The sequence below is a fragment of the Bos javanicus genome, chromosome 21 (genome assembly GCF_032452875.1).
Source record: "Bos javanicus breed banteng chromosome 21, ARS-OSU_banteng_1.0, whole genome shotgun sequence".
In the NCBI taxonomy this organism is placed as follows: domain Eukaryota; kingdom Metazoa; phylum Chordata; class Mammalia; order Artiodactyla; family Bovidae; genus Bos; species Bos javanicus.
The window spans coordinates 20,425,162-20,445,603 of record NC_083888.1 but is presented as its reverse complement, the minus strand read 5'-3'; the positions used below and the strand labels follow the sequence as shown (position 1 = coordinate 20,445,603).

At 54.3% G+C, this 20,442-nt stretch overlaps 1 long non-coding RNA gene across 1 annotated transcript; it reads right to left on the bottom strand.

Moving 5' to 3' along the window:
* Positions 1 to 18,829, bottom strand: LOC133234180 (uncharacterized). The gene is made up of 2 exons (XR_009732052.1): positions 17,990 to 18,829; positions 1 to 1,579 (listed from the first exon to the last, which is right to left on the bottom strand). It is a non-coding gene; the product is annotated as an uncharacterized LOC133234180 (long non-coding RNA).
* Between the last annotated feature and the right edge of the window lie 1,613 nt (positions 18,830 to 20,442).

Here is a 20,442-nt window from a genome sequence, read left to right as displayed (position 1 = left end):
TCTATTGCCTGTTCTGTGATTTATTCTATTCACCCAACAATATATACTGGCCAGCCTTCCATATCAGCTAATATTTAGAGACCTACCACATTCATTTTTGTAGCTGCGTAGTATTTCACACAGTATGAATGGACCACAGGTTCATTTCCATTTCTTTATATTCTTAAAAAATAAATGCTCAGATGAACATTCTTGTACATTCTTCTTTGCGAACGTCTACGTGTTAACCGTATAGTAAATTTCTATCAGTGCAATTTGCTTGTTACTAAGTACACGTGTCCTTTACATTCTGATATTGCCACATTTCATGCTTTCCCACCAATGGTGTTTGAGTGTCTTAGAAGAGATACGTGATGGTAGAGAAAGGCATTGAGAGAGGCAGCAATGTAAGACAGGTCATGGAAACATCCAACCAGCCCACTGAGCATGGTGCAGGACTGGCCTGCTGCCCTGAGGACGGTGCCCAGTGCCTCTGTCTTATCCAGGCCTGTGTGGTCTAGTAGTCCAGGGGTTCCCTGAGTCAGAGGGGAGTGGGCCCACAGTGGTGCTGGGGGTGGAGGGCGGGCCAGCATGCCTGGAGTCCTGCCTGAATGGTTTCCTGTGGCCATTGTCTCTGCCCTGCCTGGTCTCCTTGGGGGGAGTTTATTCAGGGGCCTTTGGAGAAGAGTTGGGCAGGAGGAGGAGGGTGTGCAGCCCTCACCAAAGGCACCCAGGAATGTGTCACAGGAGGGAGAGGAAAAGGGAGGGAGGACCCATCCCTGGGAGACACGGACGTCAAGAACCCCTGACTAATGAATAGTGAGTTTGCCCTTGAACCTCACTGGGCTTCGCCATTCTCAGGCACAGAACAAGAGCAGAGACACGTCTGAGCCCAGCTGCACGGGGACGGCGGCGGTTCATCTCAGACACTTTGACAGGCCGGGCCTTTTCCCTGCATAGCTCGGATCTGGCTCCCGGCTCCCCTGGCAACAGCACAGCGGCATGGCTCCCAGGTCCAGGCCCTGCCTGCTGTGAGCAGGAGGAGGGAGGAAGAGGAGCACCAAGGGGAGGACAGCTGGGGAGAGGGCATCGTTAACTCCTAGAAGGCTGGAGCCCCTTGCGTGGGCAACCACCCGGCACGCCGCCCTCGGCCCTCAGGGGCGGAGATACAGGGCGGAGATTCTGTTTGCTGGAACACCCTGCGCTGGAACAGGCATACAATGTGAGGAGGGCAGACAGGGTGGCCCACAGAGCAAAGGCCAAGACCTCCGCAGGATGGGTGGGGGGTAGGGGCACGTTTCCCCAGGTCCCCAGCCAAGTCCCAGAAGGGCAGGAGTGGGAGCAGAACCCGCGCTGTGCTCTCTGCCCCAGTCCTCCTCCTCCATCCTGGCCCCTGACCGCTGCAGCTTCAAGACAGCAGCGACTGCATCTTCCCTTTCTGCTTGGCTCTTCCACCTCTGATGATGGTGAGTGTCCTGGAGTGAGGGGCATGGCTCTGGACTCCAATCCTATGACCTTGGCAAGCAAGACCTACAGCTCTTCTGTCTCCATTTTCAGAGAAGCTGAAAAGAGGCTGTCCCATCACACTTCGCAGGACAACCTAGAGATAAGAGAAATAATATGTGAGAAGGAGCTTGGTCCTCTGGGGAGGAAAGTGTCCTAGAAATCTCATTCAGGTATTATTAGGGCTGAAAGTAGGTATTTCTGCTCCCTGGGGCTGGGGGAAGGAGCTTCTTGAAGCTGTCTCAGAACCTCCTCAGCAGAGCAGGCTGAAACTCAAAGGCAACAGGTTAGGAAAGGCAATGGTTTCTGTCCATGGCCTTTGGAGACTCAGCTTGGACAGGAAGGTAAGACAGACCCACTGTATGCTTTCAAAGAGCTTTTCCTGTATCATTGCTCTGCCTTGCTGCAACTTTATGAGAAGGGTGTGGTGATCCTCATTTTAGAATTAGGAAAAGAGAGGCTCAGAGGTTAAGAGCTAGCCCAAGGTCACCCTTGTTATACAAAGACCTGAGCCCATGTCCCCTGATTCTGTGGCCTCCATTGTGTCAGCTGTATGGGTGGCAGAACCACCAGGCTGGGGCCCTGGGAAGGCGGGGGCAGGCAGTGAGAAGCAGAATTTCCCCTGTGGATTGCTTCTTGGGGCTTGGACCTTCTGAGTCTGAAGGGCCTGGCCAAGGGAAGTAGGACAAGGCAAGTCTCAAGGAGAACAATGCAAGCCCACTGTGAGGGTCTCTGGTGGCAGAGTCACAGGACAAAGGCTAGCCAGAGCAAACAGGAACAGAGGAGGAGGCCCCAGATCAGAAGCTGGGGACACACTCAGCTAGACCTGTGCTCTCCAGACACAGTCCCGCCCCAGGGCAGGTCACATCCCAGCCTCAGGTCCCGGCCGGCAGTGAGCTGGGTTTTTGTCTGAAGCCTCTGGATGAAGATGTTGCCCTTCATCCAGGGAGCAATCTGAAGGAGACCACACTGGTTGGGTTTCCTGCGAGCCAGGGGGCTAAGGCTGAGGGTTACTGGCAAGTAGCAGAAGAGAAAAAGCAGGAAGAACTTCCAGATTACAAAATGTCACAGCTAAAAGGGACCTTAGGTGTCATCCTAGCCAATGCTCCTTTGCCAAGTCCAGAAAGGGAGAGGGTTCACTCAAGGCCAGAAGAAGTTCAAGTCTCTGACTTTCAGCTAGGTAGGGTTGTGCCTTCCCATGCGACTTGGCATTCTACCAGGCCACCCTGTGTCCTCAAAAGCAGGGATTTCACTCAATGAGGCACAGAGAAGGACCAGACAAAAGAGCTTACTGCTGGCAAAGCACACCACGTGTCAAGGGGTGGCTGCTATGCCTCTTTGAGAGCAGAAGCCTTCCTGGAAGACACCATTGTCACCACCGCGCAGGTAGGGACCACAAACCTTACCTGGATGATGACAAAACAGGCATGAGGAGATGGATCAGAACACAGACCGGCCCTGAAGCCTGACCCACCAATGCTTTCCAGAAGGGTCAGGGAGGAGCAACGGCACTAGGGCGGGTGGGAGCTCCCAGGAGAAGCTTGTCCCCACAAAGCCTGATGGTGGAGCCTTAGCCAGGGCGGGGTCTGGAGCTGGGGAGGACTTCGGCTTGCTGCCCTTGGCTGCCGGGTCCTCTGCCAGGTGGAGCAGGGTGCCCCATTCCAGGCAGACCTGACCTGCTCAAAATGCAAAGGAGGTCAGGGACCCTGCGTTGTGCAGCCTTGTCAGGAACCGCCCTCGAGGGAAGTCTGTGCGCTGGCTGATGAAGGGACATGTGATGGGACAGAAAGACACAAAGACAAATGAACTTCTCTCAGCCCAGCTGTGCCCTCCTTCCTGGGCTGCTGGTTTGGGCCAGCTGCCGCCTGACTGGCCGGTGCCCACAGTTAAATATCCTGCATATCACTACTGTCCTCATCCTCCGAATCATGGCTGCATCAGCCCACCTGGAGAAGCTCAGATCCTCCATACCTGCCCCGGACCGTAGGGGATAGGAGAAGGAAGATGAGCCCTGTTCAGTGGTAAGCGACTCCACTGGGAGGTAGGAATTATTATTCCCATTTTACGATGAGGGTTTAGAGGCTCTAAGACATTCAGGGGTCTGTTGCACAGTGGTGCCAGAAGCAGAACGCCAATCTGGGCCTCTCGCCAGCCCCTCCTCTCCAGCCAGGGTCCCAGGCTCGGGCTATCACCAGCCCACGGGGCTGCAAGGCTCTGAAGGGCCTGGGCCCAGCACCCCCACCTCCTTTTCTTTCCTCCCTAGGGTTCTCTCAGGGTTCGGTGTAAGCAGGGGTGGTATACTGCCTAGCACACTTGATTCATTCTAGAACAAATCCCCCAGCCCCTCTGCAGCCCTGACAGCATTTTCCTGGCTAACCAGGGGAAGGAATGTCTGCCATGTTCAGAAAGGGCTTCTCCTACCAAGACAGGGAGCCTGAGGATTTGGGGGCTGGGATCAGGGTGGGGACAGCTACCAAACAATGAAACCTTAGCCAGGCAGCAAGGGCAGCAGAGCCTTAATCTCAGGAGCTTTCCTCCTGAGGGACAAAGCACAAGGTCAGCCTGGCTGCACGCAGGCCCGGCCCAGCCCCACTGGGCGCCACCCATGCCGGTCCAGCCTCGGAACGGTAAGCCACGCTTGGAATGTGATTCCCAGGCTTTGTGTGATGCTCGGTTAGCAGAGTGCGACTCCCAAGATCCCCTGTCACCCCCTAAAGCCTCTGCCAACCCACCCCCCAGCACCACACTGATCACCAGATTAAGGAGCTCAGGGCTACAGCTGAGGCAGCTAACACCCAGGAGAGAGGGAGGGGGAGGGAGGGGAGGGGAGGGGCAGGGAGGGCAGTGGGCAGCTCTCCCAAGGCCTGCCTGCTCTGCCTCTTTCTCTCCCACCCGTATTGTGGGCCCTGGTCTCTGTTCCTGCCTGAGCTCTAACCTCTACACTCTTCCTCATGTAGCTTCTGACTTCCCCTCCAGATCCCCAGATGGAGCCCAGGCCTCCCTGGCCAGGACTGCATGCCCTCTGAAGGGGATCCCAGAGGTTCTCTAACCACCACCCAACTCCACAGCAAGGTGCACCCCCGCAACATGAGGAAGCAGGAGGGAGCACCGGGGATGGGAAGAACAGCGAAGAAGGGGCAAGAGAAGGCGTTTGAAGCCCTTGCCTAAGACCCCAGCACTTCCTGAACCAATGCCATCCGCAAGCATTTAAAGCACAAACACAGGAAAAGAAGTTCCCTTCTGTCTGCAAAGAATCAAGGTCTGTAAGAAATGAGATGGCTAGATTCATAGAGACCCAGTGGAAAGAACTGGAGGTTTTGGCCTAGGAATTTTGGACTGCGAGGGTCCCAGACTCACCCTTTCAATCACTGGGAAGCTGTGAAGAGAGAACAGGACCAGTGGGGCTGGGTGGGGGAAAAGCAAGAAAAGGGTCTGGAGCAGCTCCCCTGGATCCTAAGACTCCTGCACCTGGACAAGAGGGGCCATGCTCCAGGTCCCCACTCCCTGACCTTCCAGCATTTCTGTGTGGGGCTGTGCAGACCTGGAAACTCTGACCCATAAAGTCATCTGGAGGCCCAGCCCAGCAGGCGTCCAGCCCCTCGTCCTCCATGCCAGGGCCTGCAGGGGGCGACCAGGACACACCCAGGGCCTCGGCCAGCAGCTGCCCTCACTCCAGTTTCTCCTTTGCTGCCACTGCCAGGCTCCCCTCTGCCAGCCGGGTCCTGCTTGCCACCACTGCAGGGCAGGGGCAGCAGAGGAGAGCCTGGGGGCCTGGGGGCCTGGGGGCAGGGGTGGTTCTGTGAGGACCTGAGCAGAGAGGCTCTACCTGCTCCGAGAGCAGAGGCCCACACTCCAGTGTCCGCAGGGGTAAAATCCTTCCTCTAAGGTCCGCTCACCGCCCGCCAGAATTCACTGGTCCCACGCCCGTCATTGTGATCGGGGAGTGCGAAATCAACACAGGTTTGAAATGATCACAACCATCACAGACTTTCCGAGTTAGAAGGAACCAAGAGATTCCTTAAGTTTTCCTCACTCACTGTGCCAGGGAGAACACCGGGATCCAGTGTGAAGGATGAACTGGCCTCCCTGGGGTCATGCAGCAAGCACGTGCTCCTGCCGCGTCTGCTCAGGGCCAGGCTCCTGCGAGGGCCTAAAAGAGGGCTTCTCCGTCATACCCCAAACGAGATCCTGGCCCAACTGTGGGCGGCGGGGGTCTGGGGCCAGGGGAGGCCGTAATGCGATAAGCAGACTGGCCATCTGGCTTGGGGATGGAGGAGACTGGCCGCTTCTGCTGCCTGGTCCCGGGGGACCCTGTGTCGCGAGAGACAGACGGCCAGATGGACAGGCTCTGGCCCGGGTCTGGGTGGAAGCCAGTGAGCTCCCTGTAGCCAGAGCTAACCAACTCGCAAACGTGGCAGGGTGGGAGTAGAGAAGGTATGGGGAGTGCCGCCAGGCCCCTCTAAAATGACAGAGACAGGAAAGCAGGCTGGGGAGCCGAGATTCCCGCCCAGGCACAGAGCCTGGCTCCCCAGGTAAGCCCTGGCCGGCTCAGCCCCACAGCCATAAACAGGTCCCCCTCCCGGGGAAAGGCAAACGCGTCTCCCCTGGCACCTTCTCAGACATGCATGCAAAACTAATTAACATGGGGAGACATGCGAGCAGCCGGCCAGCTCCACACCCTCGAGTCCACGCAAACAAGGCGAGCCCTTGTCCAGGGGACGTGCACAAAGCTTTGTTGCTAATTTAGGCATCTGTCTCTGTCTGGTCTGGTCCTCCTGCCTGCGCTGGGGTTTTTCCCAGCCCCTCGGACAATGCTGGGAACAGGCCTGCCGATCCCTTATTCAAATCACACCCAGGACAATGAGCTCATTGTGCAGGCCACAGAAAAAGGGATTCTGGGGCGGGGGGCGGTGTGTGTCGGGGGGTGGGCAGTGGAACCGGGCATCAGGAGTGGAGAAGGGTGGGGTGGTAAAGAAAATGGGAACCCAGGAAAGTGTTTACTAACACAGCCCCTGCAGCTGCCTTGGGCCCCTCTCCCTTCCCCCACCAGGCTGGCAGCCGGGGAGAAGTCCTGGAACTTGACTCGGAGGTGGGGGGTCCCCGCAGTAGATTAGGGGCCTTGAATCTACGGGGCTGGTGGATACAAAGTCTGGCTCAAATCTTTGCCTTGTCACCCTCTCCCACCTTTAGCAGTCTACAGCTACCCCTGAGTGTCCATGGCCGGTGTGCCTTTTGTAACTGGGTTTGGGGGTCCTTTTTCCTCTTACAACAGAATGTACAGGTCCGGACTGCAGACAAGGAGATGGGGCTGCGGGGAGAGGTGCTGGCGGCTGCTTGGGGTGGGACCTGCTGTCTCGGCCATTGTCTTCAGGCAACATTTCATTTTCTCCTCCTTCCCAGCTAATAAATTAGAGAGGAGGCCGTGGGCTTCGAAGGGACAGACTCCCCACGGACAGCGGGCAGGCAGGTGGGAAGGCAAGTCTGTGAGCTCTTGGCAGATGGGCTCACCCAGTGCTTGGCTGCTCACGCCACACCTGGTCAGACACTTGCACAGAGCCCAACAATGAGCAGCATAAAAATACCCTGTGTGTGTGTGTGTGTGTGTGTGTGTATGTGCGTGTGCTCAGTCGTGTCTGACTTGCTGTACAGGCTATAGCCCACCAGGCTCCATGGGATTCTCCAGGCAAGAATACTGGAGTGCCATTTCCTCCTCCAGGGGATTTTTCCAACCTAGGGATCAAACCTGCATCTCCTGCCTTGGCAGGTGGGTTCTTTACCACTTGAGCCATCGGGGAAGGCCCATATACACACACACACACACATATATCACATGTAAATTTATATACATTATACAAATCCTCCAAGATTCCTGAATGGGCGATCTGGGCTTGAGCCCTTCGTCCTAACAGTTCCCCAGCAACTTGTCGCACTGAGCCCTCTTAGACAGGACGATGTAAACAGACATGCACAGCCTGACACTGACACGCAGACATAAAAAGAAACACACACACCCAGAGGCAGCCCCCGACACACACACTGACAATGGTGTAATGAATGCAGGACGGCGACAGCATTCAGTCCAAAGCCCACACCGCTGGTCGCCAAGCACCAGGGTGGCTGAAAGGTTATGGAGCGGCTGCAGGCCTGCTCCCCACAGTGTCCTGTCCCAGGCTCTCGGCTCTGTGGAGCTGAGGTGCAACACCATGCCAGGCACCCAGGTGGGAGCAAATGTCTCCTGAGACAGAAAGGCTTGGAACTGGACTCAGCCCTTAGTCAGGGCAGTCTGAGCTGCCCTGAAGGATTTTCTTAACAGTGAAAGAAAAGGTGTTTAAAAGTCATATTGACTGTCCTGCATTTTGAGACATGTCTTGAAGTTGGGGCAAAGTGGAAATGCCACACAAGATCACCAATAGTTGACTATTTATGATCTATCAAAAAGAAATTTCATATAGGCCAACCTAACAGGCAACTGGCTCCAAGAACTATTGAGTGTATTTTCCCTTTTTAAACTTCCTCTCCAGACTGGGTTATTTTTTTCTGAAAGAAGAAAAAAAAAAACACACCCAATGATCCAAGACCCAGATCTACTTTTGGAGCATCTGTCTATAGCCACATAGCCACATCGTGCAGAGACGTCACAGTAGCCGCTGGAATGACCTGTGAACACACAAACGCGCACCCACGCACGCACACAGCCTGCGGCCTGTATCAGGCCAAGCCCCACCTTCAGGCTCCCCCACCAGGGCTCCTGCTTCTCCTTCTCCATCGTCTGGCTCTGGAGCATGTCCTAGGGAGGACGGAAGGAATAGGAGACTAGAATGGCATGGGCAATGGGGCAGCCGTGCTACTGGCTTCTTCTCCAGAGAGGTGTCCAGGCTAGCTGAGAGTCTGTGCATGTACTGGAGGAGACATCAACCATGCAGCTTCGAGACTAAAGTGTGCACTGTCAACTGGCCACCAAATACAAACCCAAGGCCAGGCTCTGTGCATATGACACTCACTCCAACTACCTGTAGGAGAGCCATGCCCAGGAAACTAGAAGGGTACAAGGCCACCCAGTGTGAGGAAGGCCCACTCCTTGCCAGCGGTTGAACATTTATGGTCCTGTTGCTCACAGAACACAGAACGTACCACATCTTCCCAAGAAATCACTCTCGCCAATCTCTCCGGAGTTTCTCAGGGGAGGAAAGATGGAAGGTTTCAGAAGCAGAGTCCAGCAATGCTCTGCATATCACTACCTGCTTCTTCGTTGTCCAGAGAGGAAGGCCTGTTTCACAGATGCTCATCTTGCCCACCAGAGACAGCTGGCCCATCCCTATAGAAGCTGAGAGCAAGACACTTCCTTGAGAGTCTCCAGGTGACCTGGGATTCCAGTTCCAGACTTCCATGCAGCAGGAAGTCGCATGGTCTCTCTCACACCTCTGACAAAGTACTCTGACCACAAATGCCCTGTAACTCCTAGTGTTACCGCGTTAACTTTCTAAACACATACTACATGAACCTCAACAAGAAAACCACCAAAACATGACCACCAACAACCACAGTAAGATGAGATCTGTTTGGCCTTCCCTCTCCTGAGAGGCATGTGAGAGAATGTGAGCCTGTAGCTGGGGCTTCAGAGATGGTAGTTGCATTTGCACGGTGGGCTCCAACCTAGCGGCTACCTGGATGACTCTTCCAAATACCAGACGTGTTGAGAGCAGGTATCTGGGTGCCCACCACTGCTACCTTATATGCGGGTTCACCTCCCAACCACTGCACGCGGGCTCCAGTCTGAGCAGAACCAGGAGAGAATTCTGGCCTTGAAGTCCCAAACAGTGTTGGATTCCTTCTGAGGAAAACCTTCTGCACAAGAATTAGAGGTAATTTATCATTTGATTGCATTTAAGATGCTCCCTACCAATCTCAAGGACTTCTCTGGTGGCTCAGACAGTAAAGAATCTGCCTACAATGCGGGAGACCCGGGTTCTATCCCTGGGTCGGGAAGATCTCCTGGAGGAGGACACAGCAACCCAACCCACTGGAGAATCCCATGGACAGAGAAGCCTGGCGGGATACAGTCTAGCCTCAAATGCAAATCTTGATAGGTGACTGCTATGCTGATTCCTAGGATCAAAGCTGTGTTTTAAATGAAGAAAAGGCAATTGAGATGTCACAGTTCTATAAAGAATCAGTGGAATCTGGAAAATTAAAGTTCTAGGCCAGGCTAAATGGCAGCTTAAGGTCACCAAGGGCAAAACATGACATGGCCCCTACCAGGCTCTGGGGGTGTGGAGAGGGGAAGGGAAGCCAGGAAGCTGCAAATGGGTGAGAGCTGTCACACCTTCAGCGCCCGCTAATCCAACACCCCCTGCCCAGGGCCTAGCCTTCCGGTCGTGACTGAATAGATGAAATTTTGTATCACACAAGCTTTAAAGGTCTGGACAAGGGACTGTGGTTTTCTTCTCTTTATCCTCAAGGCCTTGCCCAGAGCCTGACACGGAATGCTTGGTCAATGAAACCTGAATGAATAAATGAATGAAGTAGAAAAAAAACAATCTGGTATGGGAAGAGTTCCAATTCCTGAGCTCCATGGTTCCCTTGCTAACTGGGGTATGGTTCCATGCACAGCCCTAGAAGCGCTGAAATCCAGGCCAAGAGCCAGCAGAGGTGAGAGGCCCAGGGTGGATGTGTCTACTTGACTCGGGCTGGCCTGGCAGCACACACACCCACCGTGGACAGGGTGACAAGACCACCTCCCTTAGCCTGCCCTCCACTGTCACTGTTCTTGCCTCCACCATCTGACCTGCTTTTCATACCCAAATTTCTAGGTCAGTCCTGTAAGACTCATGCCTACACCTGAGCCTCTGTTCAGGGAGTCCTGCCCCTCCTCGGCCCAGAAGACCTCTTTGGCTACAATGAGCCTGCTCTGATGCTCTGCCCCACATAAATTCCTCCTCTCCTAACGCTGATGGCCTGAGTCAAGCTCTGTACATCTCCAATGTGTGCATCCTTAAGCTGCTTTCTGCCCCAAGGGCTTAGGGAACAGGTCGGGGCTTCTCCTGGGTTCTCTCTGGACCTCGGAGCTAGGAGCTGGGTAGACTGGCTGAGCCTGGCCCCTTGCTCACTGCCTTCCCTGCTCCTTCCCTCATCCCACATGTTTGGCCCACCAGTGAGATGGCTCCCTGCAGAAACTTGCTGGTTCCTCCTCTCAACACACACACATCCGCTCCAGGACAGCAGGTGGGGGATGCAAACTGACATTTCTTGAGAGCTACAAGGTTAAGTATTACTATCCTCAATGCTACAGATGGGAGAACTGGCTGCAAGAGAGAGTGTGCCAAGGTCCCAACTAGGTCAGACAGACCCCCGAAGCCCACTGAGCCACATGCACTTCCTTACACCACCATGACCTTGAAGCCTGCAATCCAACAGCAGAAGAGAGAGAAACAGACTGGCAACAACTAAAAATGGGTAAGAGAAGCTGCAGACTCAAAGGGCGGGGGTGGCTGTAAACTGGAGACCTCCTCCTTTTTGCTCTCAGTCTCCCAGCACTCCCCACATGACACGCCCTCAGGGGCACGCACCACCTTCCCTTTCCTGTGCCACCACACTGGTTGAACAGAAGTGGGTCTAAAGGTCTCTGCTTAGGGACAAGATTAGACAGAAGACATGGAGACCTTTGCCTTCTCCAGAAGACACAAGTCTGGGACTTCCCTGGGGGTTTAGTGGTTAAAAATCCGTGTTCCAATGCAGAAGACAGCATGCCACCTCAGGGCATGTAACACTGCAGAAAGCAGAACTTCTCTCTTGTCCCAGGGAAGGTGTAATCCCTTGGCACCATGGGCAGATGGGTGGGCTTGAATCCACCCGACTTCACAGACTGAAGCATAGCCAGGCTACGGATCACATGGACAATTAGGAGAAAGTCAGGGCTGGTGGGTGCTTCTCACCCCTCTGAGCACCTCACCAAGACTCCCAGGGGCCCAGCACTCAGCCTTCCTACCTGGATCATCCAGGTATAATACCAGCCCAAAGCGGAGACACTACAGAGCCATCCCCTGGCAGCCCAAGTGAGCTCCTGCTGCTTCTTAAAGCCCAGGCTGACTCCTAAGGACACAAGGACTCACAGGGGACTCAGACGCCCCCACCCAATGGCTCTAGCTTCTGAGACACACCTCATGTGAACACCCCAATGGCATCTGGCTTAGAAAAGAAGGGCAGATTCTAGATTACTTTTATCACTCTCTCTGTTCCCCAAGAGACAGGCCTTAAAGGAGATAAAGTATGCAGAGCGTTAGCGTGGAACTTGGCACAACATAAGTGCTCAATAAATGGTTCCTGTCACCATTATCATGACTCATTACGGTTTCCTGGCTGCCCACTCCTCACCTCCCTGGCTTGTGTGAGGAGCCCTCTTTTCATAACCTCGAGGCTTTACAGAGCTCAGAGGCCCTTAGCCCAGCCCAGGGTTTCCAGGGCAGGAAGTTTCAGAGATGTGGAGGTAACTGGGAGTGAGGCTGGACCCAAGGTCAGGAGTCCTCCGAGGTGAGAAAGCTCCTCTGCCCTCTGACAGCAGGATGAGCCCAGCGCCTCCCTAGAAAATCTTGCTGAAGACCCGAGGCTTGGCAGAGAGCCAGGGCAGGAGGCTTCTCCAAGAAGATGCTGGCTCCAAGCCAAGGCGCATCCCAGAAGCTTCAGCTCCCAGAGAGCAGCAGAGGCAGAGGGGAGGAGGGGTCGCCAGAAGAGGGGCAACGAGGATCCCTCAAGCCGAAGGAAACCTGCTGCACGTGGGTCTGGCAGGAACCTGGGTGCACGGCTGTCTCCTCGTGCCCTGAGGGCTCCACACATCTGGGAGACGATGAAATCACTTTGAGGACAGGAGTTGATGGGGGGCGTGTTCCACCCCAGGACCACCCTCCTGTCATCTACATCTGTGCCCCTACAAACTCCACCAGGCACCACTAAACCTCCAAGCAAAGACTCTTCTGGGGTTCCCCATTGGCTCTCCTCCCCCCACCCATCCTAAAACCTGAGAAACTCGATGCTGCCTATAGATTCAGGTCTGTCTCTAAGGACTGAGGGGTGAAAAGCGTTAGTCACTCAGTCGTGTCCGACTCTTTGTGACTCCATGGACTGTAGCCCACCAGGATCCTCTGTCCATGGGATTTTCCAGGCAAGAAAACTGGAGTGGGTAGTCAATCCCTTCTCCAGGGAATCTTCCCGAGCCAGGGATCAAACCTGGGTCTCCCACATTGCAGGCAGATTCTTCACCATCTGAGCCATCAGGTCTTCTGCGTCAAAGGACTGAGGGTTAATCCCCATTTAAAAGGCTATACCAGCCTCCTGTCTGGCTTTTCCATGCACAGATATCTCATGGCCAGAGACCTTTCAGGGGTAGATCAGCATTAGTTACTGAGTGCTGGGGCTGGAAGAGGTCTTAATTCTCTAGTCTAGCTCAATGAAAATATGAGTGGGATGTATCACTTTAAAATTTCCTAGATACTTCCCTGGTAGTCCAGTGGCTAAGACTCTGTGCTCCCAATGCAGGGGGCCCAGGTTTGATCCCAGTCAGGGAACTAGAACCCATATGCCGCAATTAAAGATCCTGCATGCCCCAGCTAAGACCTGGCGAAGTCAAATTAATTAAAAATTTCTGGAAGACACAACAAAAAGTAAGAACAATTAAAACTAATTTATTTTATTTTTAAAAAATATTTGACTGTGCTGGGTCTTAGTTGCAGCACGCAAACTCTTAGTTGTGGCATGTGGGATCTAGTTCCCTGGCCAGAAATTGAACCCAGGCCCCCTGCATCCAGAGCGTGGAGTCTTAGCCGCTGGACCACCAGAGAAGTCCAAAATTAAGTTTTATTTATTTATTTAAAAAAATTTTTTTAAATGCAGGAGGCTTTTAATAGTAAAGGGATGATTAATATAAGTTGCATGTGTGCATGCTCAAGTCACTGTCATGTCCGACTCTTTGCAACCCTGTGGACTGTGGCTCACCAGGCTCCTCTGTCCATGAGATTTTCCTGGCAAGAATACTGGAATGGGTTGCCATTTCCTTCTCCCTAAAATTCACTTTAATAATATATTTTAACTCAGTATTATCATTTCAGCATGTTGCACTCAAACAACTCATGAGACCGACAGTGGTTAGCATCCTGGACAACGCAGCTCTTGACTCCAGCAACCTCCCCCATTTTTGGAGAAGGATGTGACCCAAGTATCTAAGGAGAGGGCACCGGGGCAGAAAGGGAGGCCCCAAACTCGATCCCTACAGCTGGGCCCATGGGCCTTTCCCTTCAGCCTCCTGGTAGATACTTGTGGCCTATGAAATAGATCATTTTATGATAAATACAATTCAAGGGGCCTGCGACTTAAACCTACTTGAAATAGACAAGCCGGAGAGGAGCAGAAATAGATATACTTGACATCACGCGCTCTGCTCCGGAACAAAGACCAACAGGAAGGAACAGACGGGAGGTTCTGGGAGATCTCTGCATGGGAGGCAAGTCTTGATGAGGACCTCTGTGTGTGGCATCCGTGAGCAGGGCCACCTGGCTCCTGTGGGTTGTAAATACCCACACTCCAGCCCTGGGTCTGGTGATTCTGCTACCATGTCTCCCTGGAGGAACTACCCACAAAAGCTTCTCTCTGCTTTAGAAGGCAAGAACAAGTCGTGCATTTACCCAGTGCTTCTAGTCTTCTTACTCGGAGTCGCCATGCCAACACACAGTCATAATTACGGAGGAACGCGCCAATAGTGGCAGCATTGACAAAGACACTATATCAGGGCCTGTGAGCTAAGCAAGGTCAGGCTCTTCGCGGCCCCCAGCTTCCTGCCCACTTCCTTTATTCCACTCTGATCCATCTCTTTCCCTTCATTCTTTCTCTCCCACCCAGATGGTCTTTGATTATATTTTCTCTGCAAAGAAAGGCGCTATGGCTCAGTGTATAAAACACTTTTATAGCAATTAGGAGACAGGTTCTCCTTTGAGTCCCGATTTTAACTTGTGGGAAAAGTCACTTGAACATCTAGGCCTCAGTTATTTCGCTGTGAATGGGGAGAATATTTTTCGGACAGTGTCTATTCAGTGGGTGGGCGCCTGCATCTAATTTACCTACTAAATTTAGAGGCTGATGCGTGTCCAGTCAACTCTAAGATCTTCTTTATGATTAGCCCCAGAGGTACCAGAAGCTCAGGGAAACAAAAGAAGGTTCAGATCAGAGAGGGAGCTGGTTCTATCTAATACCCTGAGAACAGCAGGGCTTATATCTCCCCCCAGGAAGGGTGCAAATCTCAGAAAAGGAGCCAGGAGCCGCTGAATGGTGGCCTCTATCCGATTATAAAAAGATGAGTGGGATGGATGAGAACTATCAGACTAAGTGGCAAGCATCCTGAGGCCCCTGTGAGAACAGGGACGTACACCCATTTAAAATGAGAGGCCAGGAAAAGAAGGCAGACAGCCATCACCCGGGCCCGGCACAAGAGCGCCCCGATTTCAGAACACCCAGTGCACCAACATCTGAACTTACAAAGGAGATAAATTGGAGGCTGATGATTAGCATCACAAAATGATTATTCCCTTTGTAAAAGGCTTCACTGCAGGACTGCTTTAAATAGTGCATTTAAACCATGATCTGATTTGCTAAATTCGATTTATACACATCTACTGCCTAAGCTGGCGTGCGGCTGTATTTACATGTCTTCCCTTGGCACGGAGGAGGGGAGAGGCCAGCCATTATTTGGGGCCTTTAATCCTTGTAGACAGTAACTAAGCTGGGGAGCTGAACCCTGTTTTTCTTCCACAGCTGGGGCTTTAGCTGTAGACTGGCCTCAGCTCTCCACTCTGCTATGCCTGGGCAGAGCTGGCCCAAAGACCATGGTCAGGATTTGGATAGGGTCTGTTGGAGCCTTGCTGATTCCATGGGGGCTCCTCACCAAGGAGCAGACCCCTCCCCACATCCCCTCCACGCCCCCCCACCGACCACACACAGAAGTGACAACTTTCTAGTACAAATTTCCAGAGAATCTGGTCTATGACATGCTCACTAAATGTACTTAGCACCAACAGTTATCATGCCAGGGGTTCAAAGGCTACCTTTTGGGAGCCATGGAAATCTGCTAATCTGTATCAGTTCTGGGGATCTGATGAGCCACAGTCTGTGACTTGTACTTAAGCTGCAGGAACCAAACCTGAGCAGGCTCAGAAAGGCTGGCTTTGCACCCAAAGACAAAAGAATGGGTCCACCAGGTCTTACAGCAGCTGTGTGTGCTGGGGACATGGGAAAACTCTCCTTACTTCACAAAAAGTGACTTGCAGGTCTCTCTGATGACATGTCCCTTCAAGAAAGAAATGACCCAGGGACTTCCCTGGTGGTCCAGTGGTGAGGACCCCGTGCTTTCACTGCAGGTGGCACAAGTTTATTCCCTGGTCAGGGAACTAAGATCCCACACACCATGGAGCCAGAACAAAATAAAAACAAGAGAGAAGCGGCCCCTTCCTGTTAGGTCCAACAACGTGATAGGAGTCGGACAACTACCAAAAGGGGGAAATATACCACCTAGTTCACACCATCTGCCAAGAGAGATCTAGGCAATTCATGGGCTCAGTGATATTCAAGAAACAAAGTCCCTCCAGAGGACTGAAACCAGAATGTCTCTCCACCACCAGATATTCACAGACACCCACAATGAGGAGACCAGCCTAGCACCAGGAACCAGGGCAAGCACATTTATAGTGGAGATGGAGCAGTCACTAAACACAGCTAAACCACTGCTGAGAACCCCACGAAAGCCGCTCATGAGAGGATGGAAACTGGACTGGGAATCAGGACTCCTGGGTCCCATTCTTTGCTCTGCTAAGCAAACTTCATGACTTTGGGGAAAATGAATCTTTCTGGGCTGGATCCTCATCTGTGACATGAGCTGCTGACCCACGTAATCACCAAGGCTTAAATTTTCGATAAATCTTCTGGAGGAAAAAAATGTCCTTATCTCTAAAAATCCTGATGAGCTTCCTTTTTTGAACAAGGTTATAAATCATCATCTTTCTTCTTTCTCTTGGCTGCCAGGAGGCTCAGAATCACAACATTAAATTAGAACATCTATTTTAGGCTCAGACAATAAAAAATCTGCCTGCATTATGGGAGACCCGAGTTCAATCTCTGGGTCTAGAAGATCCCCTGGAGAAGGGAATGGCTCCCCATGCCAGTATTCTTGTTTGGAGAATTCCATGGACAGAGGAGCCTGGCGGGCTGACACGACAGCGACTAATACATTTAGGGCAAGAGGTTGGGGATGATGGGGTGACAGGAGAGTCCTCTTCTGTGAGCCCTCATAGGTGATGTGGGGATGAGGGCTTGGATTCGGGACAGGCTTGGTGTGTGTTTGAAAGATGAGACCACAACAGATGAATCCATGAGTCTGTTGTTATTTATGTAAGTGCAGTTTGTGGGTAAGAACTCAGGCTTTGGGGAAGACAGGCCTGAATCCACCTCCTGGCTCTGCCACATCTTAGCTATATAGCCAAAATCACAAAGAGGGAATCATCACCTTATGTATCAAGCTGAGACTCCGATGCATGCTTAGCAGCGGGCCAGGCACAAAGCAGGACTCAAACACAGAGAACATTACTGGAGTTTCTTAGTCTGTACAAAAGCATAAGCGTGGAACCTGCTTTAGGGCAGCGGTAGGACTGAGCTTAAATTTTTCAACCAGGTGGACGGGGTTGGGGGCGCATTAGAGCCATAGCTCTGACCTTTGGGCCGAGACCTGGAGGGGGCGACCTCAAAGTGGCTCCAACTGGCCATCGGAGGACGCGACGGCCCCAAAGCAGTCCCGGATGATGACAGCCGTGCCTCCAAGCCCGTCCTCAGTCCCGCACCACCGCAGCGCGGCGGAGACCCTCCGAGAGACTACCGCCCCCGTCGGCGGGGCTCTCTGCTCCTCAGCCCCCTCTGTCACTCTCTTGAGCTCCGGGGCACACCCAGTCCAAGGAAGAGTGGTTACGGTGTGCTCGCCACTCGGGCCTCGCCATTTCAAGAAAACCGGGCGTCAGAAATAAGAGTGCGAAGCGGGCCCGCGGCTCCAGGTTCCAACATAACCTCCCTGTCCGCTCCAGCCCTGCCGCAACCTGCTCGGGCCGAGGGGGAAGGCCGTCTCAGCCCCAGTCAGATGCAGGTTAAGTGAGGCGAGCTCCAGCCTGGCGCCTCTGTTTTCGGCCGCAATGTGCAACCGCCGGGCTCCGCGGCTCCCGCCGGGTGGGAGCGCACGGAGCGGCCTGGGGACCCGGGGAGCCGCGACGGAAGGTCCCGGCGGGAGGTGGGAAGGAGGACGGCGGCCGTTCCCCTCGCCAGCCTCCCCACCCCCCGGGGTAATTAACGCCCGAGGGCCTTCCCAGGGCGAGCGGCGGCCGGGACGCGGCGGGGCCGGGCGCGCTCGACGCGCTTCCCGCTTCTGTGGGCTCGCGGCCCGGCGAGCGCAAGGAGGGACGAGGAGGAGCTCGGCGGGGCCACGACCTACCTGGTGCCCACGCAGCCATCTTGCCGCCGCTCCTCGCGCTCTCAAAATGGCCTCCCGGGCCCCGCAGCGCGCCCCACCCGAGTCTCGGCGCCAGTCAGGAGGTCACGGCTGCGGGCCCGCCGCCGCCTTTCCCGCCAACCTCGGCCCGCCCCGAGGGCCTCCAGTTTGCTCAACCCCCTTCCTCAGAGCCCACGCTGTGCGGCCCGCGGGCGCGTCTGGTTCCGAAAGCCGTAGGCCCAGGCAGTGCCCCGGGTATACATGAGGTGTGAAGGCTTACAAAGGAGTCTCGCTCAGCTTAGGCTCGCGCCCCGCTGCGGCCCTCGAGCCTGTGCCGGGGACTCCATTTTCTTCAGCTCCACCCTTCCCGGGCCAGCCGCGCACCCCCAGAAAGAGGGGCAAGGCGCGGGTTACTGGGGGCCTCGGCCTCCCGCAGAAAGCCGAGGGTGTTGTGGGGGAGACCAGGTGTCCAAGAAGCCAAAGACGGAAGCGTCAGGGCCGCCATTTACTTGAGGCCTACTGTGTGCTACCCGCATGCTCCGCGCAAGCCGTGCCGAATTGTATCACAAAGCACCGCAAGCCAGAGAGTGTGTTGTTAATGGCATCTCACAGGGCGTTGGGCGTGTGTGTGTGTGTGTGTGTGTGCGCGCGCGCGCGCCATTGGATCTGGGCTTAGGGAGGAGGGGACGCCTTTCTGGTAACCCAGGTTAAAACACAGGCGCTCCACCGTCCCGAGCTGGGAATCGCCCAACCCCCAGGCTGCCGGCCGGCGAGCCGGCTCTTGGAGACAACTCAGGGCAGAGGTGGGATGCGGGAGGACAGCTCCTCCTTCCATTCCCTGGCTCTTGGCCACTCACCTTGCCTCCGGCGCGCCCTCCTATGACAGAGCCCGTGCCCACTGCTACTTCGTGCCCGCGAAGAGGGCGCCGAGCGCAGGCGGAACGGCGCCAGGAGGCAAGCGCTTGCAGGGCAGTAGCTGCAAAACAGAGCGGAGAATCAGGAGCCCCTGCCTCCCCTTCTCAACCCATGCCGGCCCAGAAGGGCGCCCGCGTCCACTTGAAGGTCAGGTAGAGGCGTATGCGTCCTCCAGGTCAAGACCACAGCCCAGGGAGGCCTCTGGGCGCTCTCCGCGAGTCTCTCTCGTCCGCCCAGGACTCAGGAGGGAAGACGGAGCGGAGGGGAGGGGGCACGGTGTACCGGCTAAGGGGGATTCCGGCCCGGCCCGGAGCTCCATATGGCCAGTGGGCCAGGCATCCACCCACCAGCAAGGATGCCTTGAACCCCTAGGAGGTTCGCTAAGAGCTGAAGCTCCAGAAATGGAGAATCGTGAGTGGGGCATCTGGATTAGTGCAGAGGCTACAGCGCCCCAAAACGCTCCTGGCTCCCCTCACAGATGTTCATGAATCCTGATATTCAGAACCTGCCAGAGCTGGGATGCCAGGCGCCGACTGTTAGAAATCCCCAACCCCCGAACTGACAAGGACCAACTGGTTATACCCTCTTGGCGAGAAAGTCAATCCTTATCCTGCTCCCTTCAAGTCTGTAGACATTGGTGTGTCCTCCCCAGCCCGCCAAGCTTGGACCTTTATACCTGGTCTAGCGCCGCGCCCCGCCCCGCCTCCCGCCCCCCAGAAAACTGGGTGCACCTTGGAGTCCTGTTTCGCCTCTTAATTCAGGGGCCCAGGGGGTAATGGCAGGCACTGGTCAGTTCTTCCAGGGGGTTCTGGACATCCATTGGTGCTTTCACGCTATCTCCAGCAGGTGCAGGTTTGAATTTCAGATCCAAGTATTCATGTGCACCCCGGTTTGACCCTGAAGGTAGCTATCATTGACTTAGCACCTACATATGCCAGGCACTTTATTTGTATATTTTACTTAATTCTCCCAGGACCCCTGGACGTTGGGGACTAGTATTCCCATTTCACAGATGGGGAAACAGAAGCCCAGAAAGATGGTGTGACTTGTCAAGGATACACTTGAGTTGTAATGGCTAAAGCATGTCCTCAAATCCTGCCTCACAGGCATGGGCAGCCCCACCCCACCCGCAGCTGCTGCCCTTCTGAAATCTGGACTGCTGGATTATTAACCCATTCCAGGATAGTCCTGAGCTCTCCATCCTAGTGCCTGAACTCAGGATTGTCACCCAGAAGGGCAGAAAGGGTCACAGAGGAGAACATGTCATCCTGCTCGCCCTGTGACCTGTGATGGGGAAATTCTGCAACCCGTCTGCCCCCCCAGCCACCCCTCCAGGGGCATTTCCACCCTCTTTAGACTGGGTCCAGAACCTTGAGGGAACCTAGCAAAGCCTCAGACTGGCCATTAATCCACTCCTGATTTTTAAAATCCCAGTCTACACAGTCAAAGAATTGGGTGACCTGTATTATAATCAAGATAATTCAAGCAGGAGAAAATGAGATGAAGGGGCAGGAGGGCATGATATTTTTACACATAACCCC